This window comes from Macrobrachium rosenbergii, chromosome 8 (genome assembly GCF_040412425.1).
Source record: "Macrobrachium rosenbergii isolate ZJJX-2024 chromosome 8, ASM4041242v1, whole genome shotgun sequence".
Classification (NCBI taxonomy): Eukaryota; Metazoa; Arthropoda; class Malacostraca; order Decapoda; family Palaemonidae; genus Macrobrachium; species Macrobrachium rosenbergii.
This window is the reverse complement of record NC_089748.1, coordinates 77319712-77336649: the sequence shown is the minus strand read 5'-3', so window position 1 is coordinate 77336649 and position 16938 is coordinate 77319712.

The window sequence follows — 16938 nt, the reverse complement described above, 5'->3', positions numbered from 1 at the left end:
CAATTTATTCATCCCTCCTTGTAACTTCACCTCTATGGACTTGGTCAAAAAATAAGAAAATAATAATTTGCCGAAAATAAGAAGAGTCCATGTACACCTTCAGTGTCACCTATTTTATATCAACATTATTCTCCTGTAATAAATGATCGTGAAAGGTTAATACTGAACCGGTGCTTTACAAAAACAAAAGCCATAAACATGCACACCAGAAAATATGCCTTATCTTATCCTCCCCACCCAGGAAGTAGTCTCTTAAAATCTCTTTAAAATACGACTGAAAGATTCTGATGTTTACAATATTATTTCCTTGATCGGTGCTCTTGGCTATTGCCCTCTTTACCTTGTGCGCACGCGCGAATTTATAAATTGACGTTAGTTTTTAAGACAACGGTGTCCCACAACATAACGTTATAATAAAACTAGGAAATTCTGAAGCTTACTATATTATTATCATAGTATTACCGGAGAGCTATACAGGATCATCACTGTGTTGTCATGCAACTTTCTGTCTTTTTTTCCAAAAGATCAACAATACAAACAATACAGAAGTATTCAGACGGTTGCAAGATAAATACCATGATCGGTGTTCCAATTACCTTAAGCTGATGGTCATTCAATTTTTTTCCAGGTAACTGGACTGTCCTGATATTAGGGTTTAAAACATAAATATAAGCTGCAACATCATTTTCACTTCCTCAGAACTTTATATTTTGGCCAAATAATGTAACTTTCGATCTTGAGGTTTGGTTTATCAGTCTTCTTAGATGCTGACCCATCTTCGATTTACTACCTATCTTACGGAAAGGTCTTTAGCAAATACGTAGTTATAAAAGAAACTAAAATAAAACGGGTGAACAAATTTCAAGGGAAAAACAGAAAAAATCTTCATACGAGTACATGTGCGAAAACAGAAATCGTACAATCATTCAGAACAAAAATTCACTATGGACAGAAATCGCACATCCATTCGTGACTAAAAAAACGTACATAGCGAGAACGGACTTATACAGAAATTTCTTGAAAATGTTCTAGGAAATTACCAGAACTCGTAAACGAACACACTGTAACACTGAATCACCCTTCATAAAAACCACGATTAGGGAAAATCTCATATGCCTTTAGAGGCTTTCAAAAACTAAGTCGCGCACTAACGTATTTTTTTTATGAAGAAATGTGGACATAAACCGGACATGGTTTTCTCAATAGATGTTTTTCTTCGAGCGAGTTGTTAACAAATCCCGGATACGGAAATATACCAGGAAGTTTCCTCTATTCATGATGGGTTTATTGAGTACGCCCTCCCATGTCCCTAGACGGGTAACATCAAAGAGTCAAGTGCGCCAAATGCATGAGTGCCAGATGGATTGGGTCACAGTAAAACCGGCCATCAATTTCATGGTCTATACAGTTTTATCTAATTTACCTGGAGAGAAATCTACGATATAATACCCGATACTATGATTAGCATTATAAAATTACTAACACGAAAATGTCAACAGGTTTGTTTTTTATTACCAAATCCTGACCTACTTGCCATCTAGCTAAATCCAGACAAACGTGTAGGTTATGGCGTTGCAGGCCGCAGACCTGTCGAGCAATTTCTTGGGACATTTAAAAAGTACTTTGCGTTCCTTTCTCAGTATTCAATGGTTATGAACAACAGCCGTGAAGCTGTGAAGCATGAGACAATATATGCAATTTAATAATCACATGAGAAACCACCAACCCAATTTAAGATGAAGTTAAATCAGTCCTAAGCCTTAGATCTTTCCAGGAAGAGTAATCCTATACAGGTAAGAAGACATTATATATTATTTTGACGACTGAATGCATCTTGTTTTTAACTCTGTCAAAGTCAAAATGTAAAGGGTGTGGAAGTAGTTTTCATACGGGTAGGACGTGTCTGTGAAGTGCTCTGTGAAAAGTGCCTGACTTGCGCCATGTTCAAAATGAATACGAAGAGGAGGAAGGAAAAAGAGAAAATATATACTGTAGAATTAAATCAAGTAAAGGGAAGATCAAACTATCATACAAACATTATCTCATAATTATCGAAGCAGCACGTAAAGATGGAACACTAAATAAAATACTGGAGAAGGATGAGTCAACCCAAATCGAGAGAGAGTCAGCAACCTGCAGACATTGCTCTGGGGAAGTTGATGAGGAAGAAACTTGCTGTGAAAGGTGTGACGCATGGTTCCATTACGAATGTTAAAGCATCGAGGTCAGATACACACCCATTCTTTGTAGTGATAACATATTGTACATCTGTAATAATTGCAAGCGGCCTGAACAAAGAACACACAAAAAACTCATTGAAGATGCACTTGAAGAAATAAAAGAAAACACAGAGATATTAACAAAGCTGATTCAGGATTCGGCTCAGAAAACTAGTGACGTAATGATCAACATAGATGAAATTCAAAACAAAACTGATAATGTTGATAAAGTTGTAAAGTTGTAAACATGGACAAAACTTATGCTGAATCACTGAAGACAAAAAGTATGTTTCTGATCAAATCTACAAAAGAAGAGAGCACAGCAGCTAATGAAAAGAAACAAATTATGAGTAAAACAACGGCGCCAGCTGAACAGGTTAAAACAACAAGAGATGGACACTTATTTGTAAGATTTCCGGACAGGAAAAACTTAGAAAAGGCAAAAATGGAGATTCAGAAAATCAACAATATATCAGTAAATGAGAAGGGTAAACTTAAACCAAAACTAAAAGTTATCCATGTCCCGAAAGATGAAGATGAAATTGTCGATAACATTGTAAAGAAAAATCCATGGATAGGTAGCCTCATTTCTGAAAGTGACGACCTGAAAATTGTAAAGGAAATGATAGCCAAAGATGACAAATATAAACACTGTCATCAAATGCACACCACAAATACGAAAGGCTATCTGTGATAGAGGTGACAAACTTTGTACACTGTATAGCCGTTGCAAAGTATACGACTGTTACATGCCCTATCAATGCTATAAATGTCAGGAATTTGGTCACAGCACAACAAATCTTAGAAATGACCAAGCCTGCCCTAGATGTGGTGAAAATCACAGATCAAATGAATGTGCTAGCAACATCTTCAAGTGTACAAATTGTGTAAAGAAAGGTCATGGTGATACTAAACATAAAACATATGATGGCAATAAGTGCACAGTACTGTATATAAAGAATATGTGTCAAAGGTGAAAAATAATACGGATCATGGCTTTGAATAATGATCTTCTATGCAATTTAATACAAGGAGCAAATTCAAAAAGAACTAAAGACTCTCCTATTGTGCAGGAGCTACGATACTGACGAGAAAACACTGAAAGACAATTATGAAATATAAGAAGCACCTTATTTTGAAAACGTACAAGGGCTTGCCAGAGAGGGAATTATCCCTGTGGAGGGCTGTACATAAAACCAAACAAAGTGAACAAAGTCTACATAATCTTCATCGGGGTGGTTCACTGTTGAAGTTTTACAATCCTTACCCCTGGATCCAAATTGGATCAACGTTTTTTCAGTCTTAGGGTTTAAAGGGAGTAGTCAATTACGAGTGGAATACATGAATGGTAAGTTTCATTTTTCGTGGTAATTGGGAGGGATGTCTTCACTAAAGAGAAACTCAAACCTGAATGTATCTTTGTTTTAACGATTTCCAGACGATAACTGTTTACGATTTTTAGAGCAAGTTCTTTTTTTTGAGCAGATATATTTATTTTTGTTAGTCCTACATTTAATTTTCCTCGTAACCCGAAATCGAAAGGAATCTCGCCCATCGCCGGCTTTAATTTCTTTTGGTCTTGCCTAGTACTAACGTTAACGAAAATGTGTAAACAACGAAAAAGAAAAGACTGCGCATACACAAATCTATAAAAATACCCAAGTATGAAAAAATTTACACGGGTATAGAACAAGTACGCTTAAGTTCCCAATCCTGTCGGACCTCTCTTAAATAAATTGCAGTGCGCTTACGCAAATCCATGAAATTATTCACCTACTGATAGGTAATGCCTTATATACACCTGCAACACACGTCAGTAGATCTGCATAAATAATCTCTGATGGTATGATCTCATATATTATAACCACAAGACTGATAAAAAATAAAGGTTTTATAAACAAAATTAATGACACAAATAATGCTAATGTATACGTTGGTATCTCAATAAATGGGTCATGTAAAAGAAGTCTGTAGCAGCCCACACTTCGCAAAAAACTTGCGAAAAAAATGCAACATTACCTTTACCATGCATCATCTCTTGCTCAAGTTATCGTTGATATGAGACTTACCAAGGAACTATTTGGTAACGTGGAGAGAGAGAGAGAGAGAGAGAGAGAGAGAGAGAGAGAGAGAGAGAGAGAGAGAGAGAGAGAGAGGTACTCCTTAATTTTAACATCAATAACAAGATTTTAAAACCTTTCGTATTGAAGTGTGGGGTGATATTAACGATATTAATCATAAGGAAAAAATTTGAAAAGTACCTGTTTATATATATGGATAAATGTGCATGTGTGTATACACACATATATAAATATATATATATATATATATATATATATATATATATATATATATATATATATATATATATATATATATATATATATCTTTTATATTCACAAATATTAGCTACGAATATTGTTTAAAATCGAATTCATTCTACTTGGAGTAACTTACACACAAGGGAATTATAATTCATAGGTGCTTCGGCTGCGGCCAAGATTCGAACCTGGGTCTTTGATTTCCAAACGATAAACAGTCAATTTTGACCACATGGCCATTAACGGCAGTGGCGATTCTCGCATATAATTACCTCTGGTTGCAAGTTTATTCTTAAGGTTGAGTGAATTCGATAATAAACATGTTATAAACTTACCAATCAGCTACAATGGTGGGGTTGGGTTGGTATCAATTCAAAGCAAACAAACTGAATTCGACAGGCTTAGGTACAGCAGAGGCACGTCAACTTATACCTTGATGACTCAGTAGTCAAAAGTTACTGTACAGAGTTGTTTCTCAACCTGACAGCGGTTCGGATCCGATTGGTGGCGAAGCACTTATGCATTATAATTCCCTTTGGGTGTAAGTTATTCCCGGGGTATAGTGAATTGGGTATCAAACGATATTTGTGAATATAAGAATGCCGTGTGTGTGTGAATGAACTCATGAAAAGTTAGTGTTAAAACAGAGTTCTCTCTCTCAATCTTCTTTTAGGCTTCCTGTAAAGAGGTCTTGTCGATAGCGTTGCAAATCAATTGGGAGAAATTCATGTTTGTTCGTTTGATTAAAGCAGATTCTGAAAATTTGTTCATGTACTTTTCAATTCCCTACGGAGCTTATCATCAGCCCCACCTGATCTTGTTTGTCACAATTAATGCTGATTAGGAGAGTATCTTAGAATGCCATACACTAAGCTTGGTCATTTCTGTGCCTCCAATGTCAATTTCCTTTCTACATTCTTGTATCATAGTTTCACAATAATGCCTGGAAATTTGGAAATTTAACTCCCGTAATAAAGTATAATTTGAAATTTCGATGAATGCTTGGTTTCCATAGACTTGCTTCACAGTAACAATTGTTACTGATACTGGCAATTATTAATTGGATCACACATTCATCCTCTCAATACAAGCTTTGTTTGTTCATTCTTAATTTGCAATATCTTTTTACAATCTATCTATACCATTATATCTGTGCCATTAGAAGAAAGGCCCCTGAGGGAATACAGCATTATTCCGAATCCTCCTGAGGGAATCTTCCATGATACAGAATCCTACGGGGATCTGTCATTACATGAAATTGCCTTGAGGGTATCCTGTTTATGCAGAATCCTCCTAGTGAGATCTGGCATTATATAAAAGCCTGAAAGGGGGTTTAACATTACATATAGCCCCTGGGGGGATCTTGCAATATAGTCGTCCTTAGAAGATCTAACGTAATATGAAAACCTCCTAAGGCAGCCTAACGTGTTCGTCAGGGATTATATGCATCTGCCCAATTTAGATTTACATTAACTTACAACGATCTCGTGTGTGGCTCGATTTGCAATATTAGGAGGCTCTTCAAATACTATTACTTTTTGTATATAACTGAATCAGGCCTCCAGTTTGTACTCAAGCTCATACTAGCAACTGCCATTCGCTTAAACTTGGTACTGCTCCTACTCTCATTTTGCCGTAAATATTGTGAAATCAATGCTTAACTAGTCTGATCAGTCCTCCATACCATTCACTCATTCAGTTGTTATTGCTGCAGTAAAAGTATACTTAGTGCCGATCACCAACAATAACAGCAAATAACTTACAAAAAGTCCTTGGTCTCAGTCAAAAAAAGCATCACACAAGTGTCAGCATTCGACACAGCCAATATGGCAGGCAAATACAATGAACTGAGCCCATAGTGATGCCCATGGCGCTGGATATTTTTTATACGGTCAAACCTCTGTCACCTTGGCGGTTGATATCTTGTATGTTACGACCAGGGGTTTTCTTCTGCGTGTTCCTGTCTGAGCTGACCTTGTCTTCATTGATTTTATAGAAGTCATGCCTTTCATTTGCAAATATTTACTCATGGCCACTTATTTTCTTTGGCAAATTTGAGGTTGCGCTTGCACCTAGTGATATTCAAGGAAACTCAAATGTAATGTAATAAATAATCAAATTATTGTGTAGAGCCATATAAGAAGTTGTAGGATGCAGCCGCATAAACTTTCGTTCTAGGTAAAACCAATAACTTTTTACATTACTATTACCATTAATTGATGTTATTGTACATTAATACTTAATACTGAACACGTACAATAAGGACTATACCAAGCGCATTTCAACTGAAACCCGAACACTGAATGTGATAATACTTTGTTAACCTGATAAAAAAAAACACTTCGCATACAACGAAAATCTACTTAGCAATAGAAGAGGATAAAGTAACTTGGGAGGCTACCAGATGGGGGAGGAAGGGAAGTGGAAGGAGATAATGGGAGTGGAAGCAAAGACCCAGAGGTGTGTTATACAATATTACCCCCTAGTATTTGGGATATATAAAAAGCACAGATGGTTATCTATGAGGTTGTCCTTTTGCCAAGTACGATGTTATTGCACGCCCTCGCTCACATTAACTCGTATTGATGATAACTAATTAATCATCAATCCTCAAGGAATATGTGCCACTGGTCTCATTACGAACACATTCTTGTTGGACCATAAAACATTTCGGTTCATTTCGCATTTCTAGTCGCCCATTTCTGCCATTTATCCTAAGTAGCAACTCCTTGTTCAGTTGTTTTATTAGTTTAAAAAACTTAAAAGATTAATGGAAAGCGCCAAAGCCATTGGTATTAACCTTCCGACTTATTCTTAACTGTTTATCATATATATATATATATATATATATATATATATATATATATATATATATATATATATATATATATATATATATATATATATATATATATATATATATATATATATATATATATATATATATATGTTATATTATATATATATATATATATATATATATATATATATATATATATAATGTATATATATATATATATATATATATATATATATATATATATATATATATATATATATATATATATATATATATATATATATGTATGTATGTATACACATATATATATGTACATATATATATATACACACATATATAAAAGAAATGTAGATGAGATGTCGGGGATGTGAATAAAGCTTCACATGAGGCTGCTGGTTGTACGATAAGAAGGAGACTCAGATAGGAAAAAGACATGGATGTCTGAGGAAACATGGGATATGATCAAAAAGAGAAGTGAGGCAAAACTGAGGATAGTTGCATTTTGTTGATGATAACGATTTTGAATTAGCAAGAACTAAGTACTTGAGCTTGGATTCACAAGTTAAAGACTATCTAAGAGAGATAAAAGATCTGTTAATGAAAAGGTTGCGGAAACTGAAAAATTAGTGAATAAAAATGATGGTCAGAGTCAAAGGATAACACATAGAGCAATTGGAGAGCTGAGTGGCAGTGCTGGTAAGCGTAAGGATATACCCGTCAGGGATATGGAAGGTAATTTATTGACCAAACATGTTGAAGTCAGAAATAGATGGAAAGAGACGTAGAGATCGTTCTTATTAGAAGAGGAAATACCGCCTGCTCAGGAAGATTTAAATATTGATGAAGGTGAGATCAGGCTGGAAGAAGTAGTTAAGGCAATAAAACAGTTGAGGAATTATAAGGCACCAGGAGAGTGTAGTTTATTCCCGGAAATGTTTGAAGTGGAGGAGTATAGATTAGCCATTATCTTTTTAGATATTATTCAATGAGATATGGGTGACAGGGATAATATCATCAGGTTGGAAGAATGGTGTGATCATTCAAGTTCCAAAGAAAGGAGATCTGAGTAGGCGTGGTAATTGGAGGGGAATCACTTTGTCACCTGTAGCCTTGAAAATTTTCATATTGTTCGATAGGTTGGAGCCAGTGGTACTCTGAGGAATGAACAGGCCGGTTTTAGAAAGGGGCGGGGTTGCAGTGATCAGATCTTCATAGTTAGGCATTTAATGCAGCAAGCTAATGAAATGAAAATTCTGTTAAGTCTTTGTTTTGGTGATTTTGAAAAGTCCTTTGATAGTATTTCGAGACGGAGAATGGGGAAAAATCATGAGGCATTATGGAATATCGGAAAAATTTGTGAGGGTTATTATGAACATGCATGAGGGCACATCCTGTAAAGTGATGGTTGATGGTTGTTTGAATGATCCATTTTATGTTAGGTCTGGTGTGATTCAGGGTGACATTCTGTCTCCTCTGTTGTTTGTGTTGGTCTTAGATTACATTATGAGAAGGGTTAAAAGAGAAACGGATGCTGTATACTCTTGGAAGAAAATGGGAAACTTCTTGACTTAGATTATGCTGATGATATAGTTTTGATCTGGGAGGGACCAGAAAAGATGCAGTGTTGGATTGCCTAGTGAGTGAAGGTCGAAAGGTTGGTTTGGTTATTAATAGTGGGAAAAACTGAAATCATGAATATGAATACTGAAATGCACTGGATTAACTAATTGAAGGCATGGTTGTAAAGTAAGTGGGTAAGTTTAAATATATAGGTACTTATTTACATAAGGATGGTTCTTTGAGCACAGACTTTAAGGAAAGATTAAAAAAGGCTCATTAGGCAATGGGAATGTTTATAAGTATTTGGAATAAGAGCAATTTTTCTGTGCAAACAAAAATCAAAATTTTATAAGGTAATGGTTAGGAATATTTTGATTTATGGGCATGAGTCATGGTACAGTAGAGTGACTTCGGATAACAAATTCTTTGCATTTGAAAACAAGGAGCTCAGAAGATTATTAGGAATTAATTGGAGGGATAGATATCAAATAGCAGAATTAGAGAAGTAACAGGGGTGCAGCCGGTCCATGAGTATGTTAAGTTCTCACGCTTGAAGTGGCTAGGCCATGTGTACAGAAGACAGGGAATAGTGCGAGATACACCAGGGTGGGTCGCCCTTGGTAGAAGAGGTAGAGGTAGGCCAAAGGAGACGTGGTTGAGGACAATGAGGCGGGAAGCAGGAGATGCGTGTTGGGGAGATCAGAATGTGGTGGCATGAGTTCATCAAGGCCCTGTGCATCTCTGTGGGTGCCAGAGAAAATGACTGATTGATTGACTGACTGACTAATACATACATGCATATATATACACATATATATGTATATGTATGTATATAGCAAGCATCTTATTAACTGTAGTTCCGTAAATGCCTTTATATATATATATATATATATATATATATATATATATATATATTTATATGTGTATATATATATGTATAGATATACAGTATATGTATATATGTATTTATATTTATATATATATATACAGTATATATATATATATGTATTTATATATATATATAATATATATATGATATATATATATATATATATATATATATATATATATATATATATATATATAGTTATATAAAAATATATATGTATAATATATATATAAATATAAAAATATATATGTATAATATATACATACATTCGCTATATGTATATATATACTGGAATATATACATACATATATATATATATATATATATATATACATATATATATATATATATATATATATATATATATATATATATATATATATATATATATATATATATTGTAATGGCTGGGGCCGATTTGGCCTAACCTCACCTGTTTACATTTGCAAAGTAATGGAGAAAGAAATAAAAAAAATTAATGTCCTTCATTCACTACTAGACCTGAGGACTCAATTTGCCCCTTCATAATCGCTTTCATTCCCGAAAATGGTTAAACCTAACTCTCTTTCTGTTCAGAGTGACTGCTTGGGCCTAAAATTCCAAGTACCCCTGCGTCCAGCCAGACTGGGGTGAGAAGCCCCAAAAGAGAAAGTTGACCCCCGCCCTCATTCTGAACCCACATGAGCTGACTAGCACCACGTGGAAACCATGCGGTCGACATAAAGGAAACACGACGAAAATTGACCTCTGCGCCACCTGGATGAGAAGCCATCGTAATCCCCGGAGGTTATAAATAGACTCTGCAAGAGGAATCGCTCTCAGTTCCCCCAGTTCCCTCAGAGAGATCGCTCAGGACCTATGTGAGGCAGACGTCCTTGTCTGTCCCTTTGAACATGTGTTGACCTAGGGGCCTCGACCGTATATTTTTATAGTGGCAATATAATTCCTTCCTCCATCACCAGCGCAATATTGAACATGGACAATGTCGTCTGGACTAAGGTAATGTGCCGGAATTAAGGTTTTAGCCAGTCACAACCTGTTATCCTCTACCTACTATTCCCTTCATTTTTTCCATTGTACAATCACCTCAGTAATTTGTGTGGGAACATTCAGTGGTAATGTAAAATATGCATTAGTGTTTAGCTGCGTTATTTGGCACCATCTGTGCATTCCTCAGTTCCCTTTGTGAGTCTTATTATTGTTGCAAGTAACCGTCCTGCATATTTGCAGATAGGCCTCGACTGTGGAACCTCTCGGCCAATCCATGCGCAGTTCCCCCTTCAATGACTATCTTCCCTGTTACAAAGATATTGTCATCTTAGAATATTTATCTTGTGTAGGATTCCTTATTTAGCAGGCCCTTGTTATTACCTGCCCAGTAATTCGTCATTCTTCTGATCTTTGTTGTTATGCAAATATAATTAGTTGAGAGAACCCCTGAGTTTATGTAAATTCCTCACCTGAAGATGGCCTTAAGCCATAGATTTCATTTGGCTTGTCTATGAGTGGTTCTGATATTGAGCCAGAAGTGTAATAAATAAAAGGAACTTCCCCGTGTTATCCGTTGCTGCCCAGAGGCAAGTAAGTATACTCCAAACATGCGTAGTAACTGGCGTGCCTTTGCCATGATCTGATTGCCTTGCAGTTATCAGCAGAATAACAACTGCTAGCTGGTCTGCATAATTTTAGAGATGATCTTGATATCATAACCCCTTCATTTTTAAGCACATGAGAAGAGCCAGTTCCACAGCGTAAGTACATGTCGAAATATTTTGTTTAGGGTTATGCTAGGTGCAAGAGTAACTGCAATAAACGTTAGGTAATTGATAGACCACGAGCATGCTAAACTAGTTCACGAGAAGAGAGATTGTATTAACACAAGATTTTTGTGCTATTGCATGTCTTTTAAACTGATAAAATAACTAAACAAGGAGTTGCAACTTAGGATGAATGGCAGAAATGGGCAATGTAGAAATGCAAATGAAACAAAAATGTTTTATGATTCAACAAAAATGTGTTCATAATGAGACGAGCAGCACATGTTCTTGATTTTTATATATATATATATATATATATCAATATATATATATATATATAATATATATATATATATATATATATATATATATATATATATATATATATATATAATAATCAAGCCTGGGGTTGATTTATCTATTTAAACACACTCTAAACTCACCTGACTACTTAGTTAAACTCATGAAAAGAAGTAAACTAACAGCAAATTAAAAGGTTTCCAAATGAAATGCAAGACTTCACTATTACAAGGATCTTAGTTCCTCATTGGATGGGTACCCGGGTATCGTTCTCAGCTAGCACTCTGCTGGCCCTGCATTCGATTCCCCGACTGGCCAATGAAGAATTAGGGGAATTTACTTCTGGTGATAGAAATTCATTTCTTGCTAGAATGCGGTTCAGATTCCACAATAAGCTGTAGGTCCCGTTGCTAGGTAACCAATTGGTTCTTAGCCACGTAAAATAAATCTAATCCATTGGACCAGCCCTAGGAGAGCTGTTAATCAGCTCAATGATCTGGTTAAACTAAGGCACTTACTTATTACAAGGATCAGAAGGATATTGCAAAGGGAGCTCCTCACTAGCTCCTTGGCACTAATATTATGTTACTCACAAAATAAAGTGCCAATATCAAAGACCTTATGCTCTACGGTAAAATTTCTTAACTCTAGAACTAATTGTTTCTGAAACAGAAATCACTGTGGGGGAACCTCTAAAGATAAGTAAATGTACAGATTTTGGCCGCATAGGCATATAGTCTTCAGGAATGAATCTTGAAGTGATCTTCCAAGTCAGGAATTCAGGAACTGGCACGGTGGGCAAACAGGGAGATACACATCAAGAAAGACCTATTCTGCAAGACAAACTTACTGTCACTTTGATGCAATGAAATCACTTCTCAGTCACTTAGGGAATGCTGAAGGCTGAAAGGGAGCAATATGCAATAGCAAAGGTTTCAAAATGCTTACATCACTTGAATTGAAAATGTTAACACTTCACTTATTTTCTCAGAACTCCAAGGGGGCAGAAATGTCAGAAAGAATGAAAATTATAGTGGAAGACTGGGTGTTGTAACAACTTCAAAATCCAGACTATACCCTTCCTGGAGGATGTGCTGTCTTGATATGTAGGCCAGACTTTGCAATAAGGCAAGGGATTTGGTAGGACTATGTGCACGACAAAGGTTTTACTGGGTCAGAAAGGGAAAGGGCGGTTGGAGACCTACCCAGCAAGGACTCTACTCTGATGCTGGCTTGTAAAAAACTGTGACCCCTGGTCAGGTCCTTATATAGTCTCTGGTCCAGCCCTCAAGTCTTTGTCCGGCATGTGGTGTTTGTCCATTAACTTGCTGGCTTCCATGTTTTGGCGGCATCGACAAGGAGCAGTGCTGGAACAAGGAGAGGAACGAGAGCACCCAGGGGATATAAAAAATTGACAAAAGTGGGATTTAAGGCTTAGAGAGGAAGGGTGGAGTCTTGTCATGAAGGTGCCGAGAATTTAGCAGGTGCTTATGTCAAGGGTTGTTTTGATTGCTCCCTGCTTCTCGGTTTTGGGTGGTCGCGGGTTACTCACCGTTTGCACATTACATGTTTCTTCGGTTAAGTTAAATTTAAAAAGTGAGTGAAGCTTCACGTGCTCTTGCAGAAAGCAATTACACATTACAATATATATATTATATATATATATATATATATATATATATATATATATATATATATATATATATATATAATATAATAGCTATAGATATTATATATATAGTAATATTGGATATATATATATATATATCAAAATATAAATATATATATATATATATATTATATATATATATTATATCATATATATATTATATATATATATAAGGTATATTATATATATATATATAATATATATATATTTATATAGGTATATATATATATATATATAAAAATTAACTGATGAAGGAGTGACTGAGCTGGATTTTTGATGAGGTTGATAATACGTTAGTTCGTCGCGGGCAACAAAATATTACAAAAGGTATGGTCAAATTTAAAAGTCCTCTTACACTCGCTTTTTTTCAGTTAACATCTTGTTTTTGGATTAAACTATTAACACCAGTTGACATACTACGGTGGTTAATGGCGCTACCCTCGTGAAATATACACTATAATAGTATTACCTTTAGATCAAGGAGCTCTTAATCCATAATTCGCTATACCTCTGGTCGACTTATGATCAACAAAATTCAGCAAAGTTGGATAATGAGATTTGTGACCACCAAGAAGTGTAAATACTATTTAAAAATCTGAACATTATCCCTTTCTGGATCACAGGCCCTAATCCCATCACAAGTTAAATCTTTACCTAACTGTCTTTTTTTACAACTAGAAATTCTATTCAATGATATGATAAAATAATAACAGTCTCCTATTTTTATATAGCTATAGTTACCTGTCAAGACACTCCAATTCTTGCAATTTCATTATTTATGTCGTCATATTTTCATCCAACCTAAGGACATAATCGAGGTAGCCTTTTCTTATAATTCTTAACTAACAAATCTATTTTGAAATAAAAAAAAAAATACACACACACACACACAAGTACGACCGGGACTTCGAGAAGGTACATGCTATATGTCAAGGTAGAGAGGAAAGCGGTAGGAGATATATTTGATCATTTAAAATATGTCCCTGATGTAAAAAAAAAAAAAAAAAAAAAAAAAAAAGACTACATGAAACATTATGGTGTTACTATCTGGCAACAAATGAATGGACCTGCTCCACTTTTTTTGGCTGATAAATGTCTACCATTCCGTTGTAACTTTTTGTGAACTGCTCTAAGAAAACTCGTAGTATCCAAGACAGCGATGGGGCAGTTGACCTTTTAAACAACAGTTGAAATATTTGTCTTTCACAAGATATTTGCATCAAGATAAAGTCGATTGGTGGCTACCAACCAAGGTGCGATTTGCACTTCTATTGCTCCTAGAGGGTTCTTTTTTTTTTTGTATCCTTTTTACTTTTCAATTACACTCTTGCAGTTTGAACTAGACAATTTACTTAATTCCTCTTCTTTTATGTCTTAATTTATAAGTTTAATTTGACTAAAAATTTAACTCTAATAATGGATGGTTTCATCATTCAAATTATACATTACACACACACACACACATGTATATATATATATATATATATATATATATATATATATATATATATATATATATATATATATATATATATATATATATATATATATATATATATATATATTATATATATTATATATATATATATATATATATATATATATATATATATATATATATATATATATATATATATATATATATGTATATATGTATATATGTATATATATGTATATGTATATTATATATATATATATATATATATATATATATATATATATATATATATATATATATATATATATATATATATATATATATATAATTAGCTACCCAACCCGGGTGATGCCCAGGAAAACTCTGAATTACAACTGATGAACTCTCTCTCTCTCTCCTCCCAACACCCACTCTACTCTTTCTCTCACTCTACCCTTCCTGTTAAGATAGCTGTTTCAGTTACACTGCCCAGCATTTCTGACATTTTATATTTCACCCCTCCTCACCCCCACTTCCTATCGGGGCTGAACTTGGACTTAAAATGCATCGGGAGTGTCACTGTTTATCTCAGCGAGCTTGAAAGCTATGGATTAGGCACTAATATCAGTTGTTTTCGGTTATTTTTACGTCATCCCTTCTCACCCCCACTTAATATTGGGCTGAACTTGGACTTACAGGGTATCGGGAGTGTCACTATTCATCTCAGCAGGCTTGAAAGCTTTGGATTAGGTACTAATATCTGTTGTTTTCGGTTATTTTGACATGCCACCCCCTTCGAACCCCTTCTCAGCCTCCTTTCCTATCAGGTCTGAACTTGGACCTAAAGGATTTAAAGAGCATCAGGAGTGTCACTACTCATCTCAGAGAGCTTGAAAACTATGGATTAGACACTAACATCTGTTGTTTTCGGTTATTTTTACGTCACCCCCTTCCCACCCCACTTCCTGTCGGGGCTGAACTTCGGCTTAAAGGGCACTGGAAGTGTAACTATTCATCTCAGCAACCTCGGAAACTATGCATTAGACACTAATATCTGTCGTTTTCGTTTATTTTTACATTTCACCCCCTTCCCACCTCTTCTCACCCCCTTCCTATCGGGGCTGAACTTGGACTTAAAGAGCATTGGGAGTGTCACTATTCATCTCAGCAGCCTGGAAAACTATGGATTAGACACTAATATCTGTCATTTTCAGTTATTTTTACAGTTCACCCCCTTCCTACAACAACCCCCCCCCCTTTGGTGCCAGTGATGTCTTTCACCACAGTGTTCTTTTCGAGATAGTAGTCATATTTATGCCAAATTTGGTTGAAATTGCTCAATGCATTTCAGAGTATGTGGAACATACACACACACACATGTACAGACACACATCCATTTTTACAATCATGAAGCTACAAATGTCACTTAATATCAAATCCACGCTGCCTCGGGAATATCTCCGATGGCGAATTATCACCGAAGGGGAATTTATAAGTGATAAAAGGACGGGCACTGCCTGTCCCTATCCCACAACACAGATACGCATCCAGCAACTCCAGTCGACATTACCACTGAGCTATCAAGAGAGGTATAAGTTATTGCCGAGTCTGGTGTACTTTATTTACCCGTTGAGAGCTGGGAAACTGTACTTAGGTTCGGCATTAACCCACCTCCACCATGATAGTCCTTTGGTACGTTTGGAACACGCAGCTCTTTTTATGACATTTTTTATCACACCGTGATTTATATACAATCATGAAGCTACAAATGTCGCTTAATATCAAATCCACGCTGCCTAGGGAATATCCCCGATGGGGAATTATCACTGAAGGGGAATTTATAAGTGATAAATGGACGGGCACTGCCAAGTCTTGATCCCTCGACACAGATACACATCCAGCAACTCCAGTTGACGTTACCACTGTGCTATCAAGAGAGGTATAAGTTATTGACGAGTCTGGTGTACTTTATTTACCCGTCGAGCTGGGAAATTGTACCTAGCCTC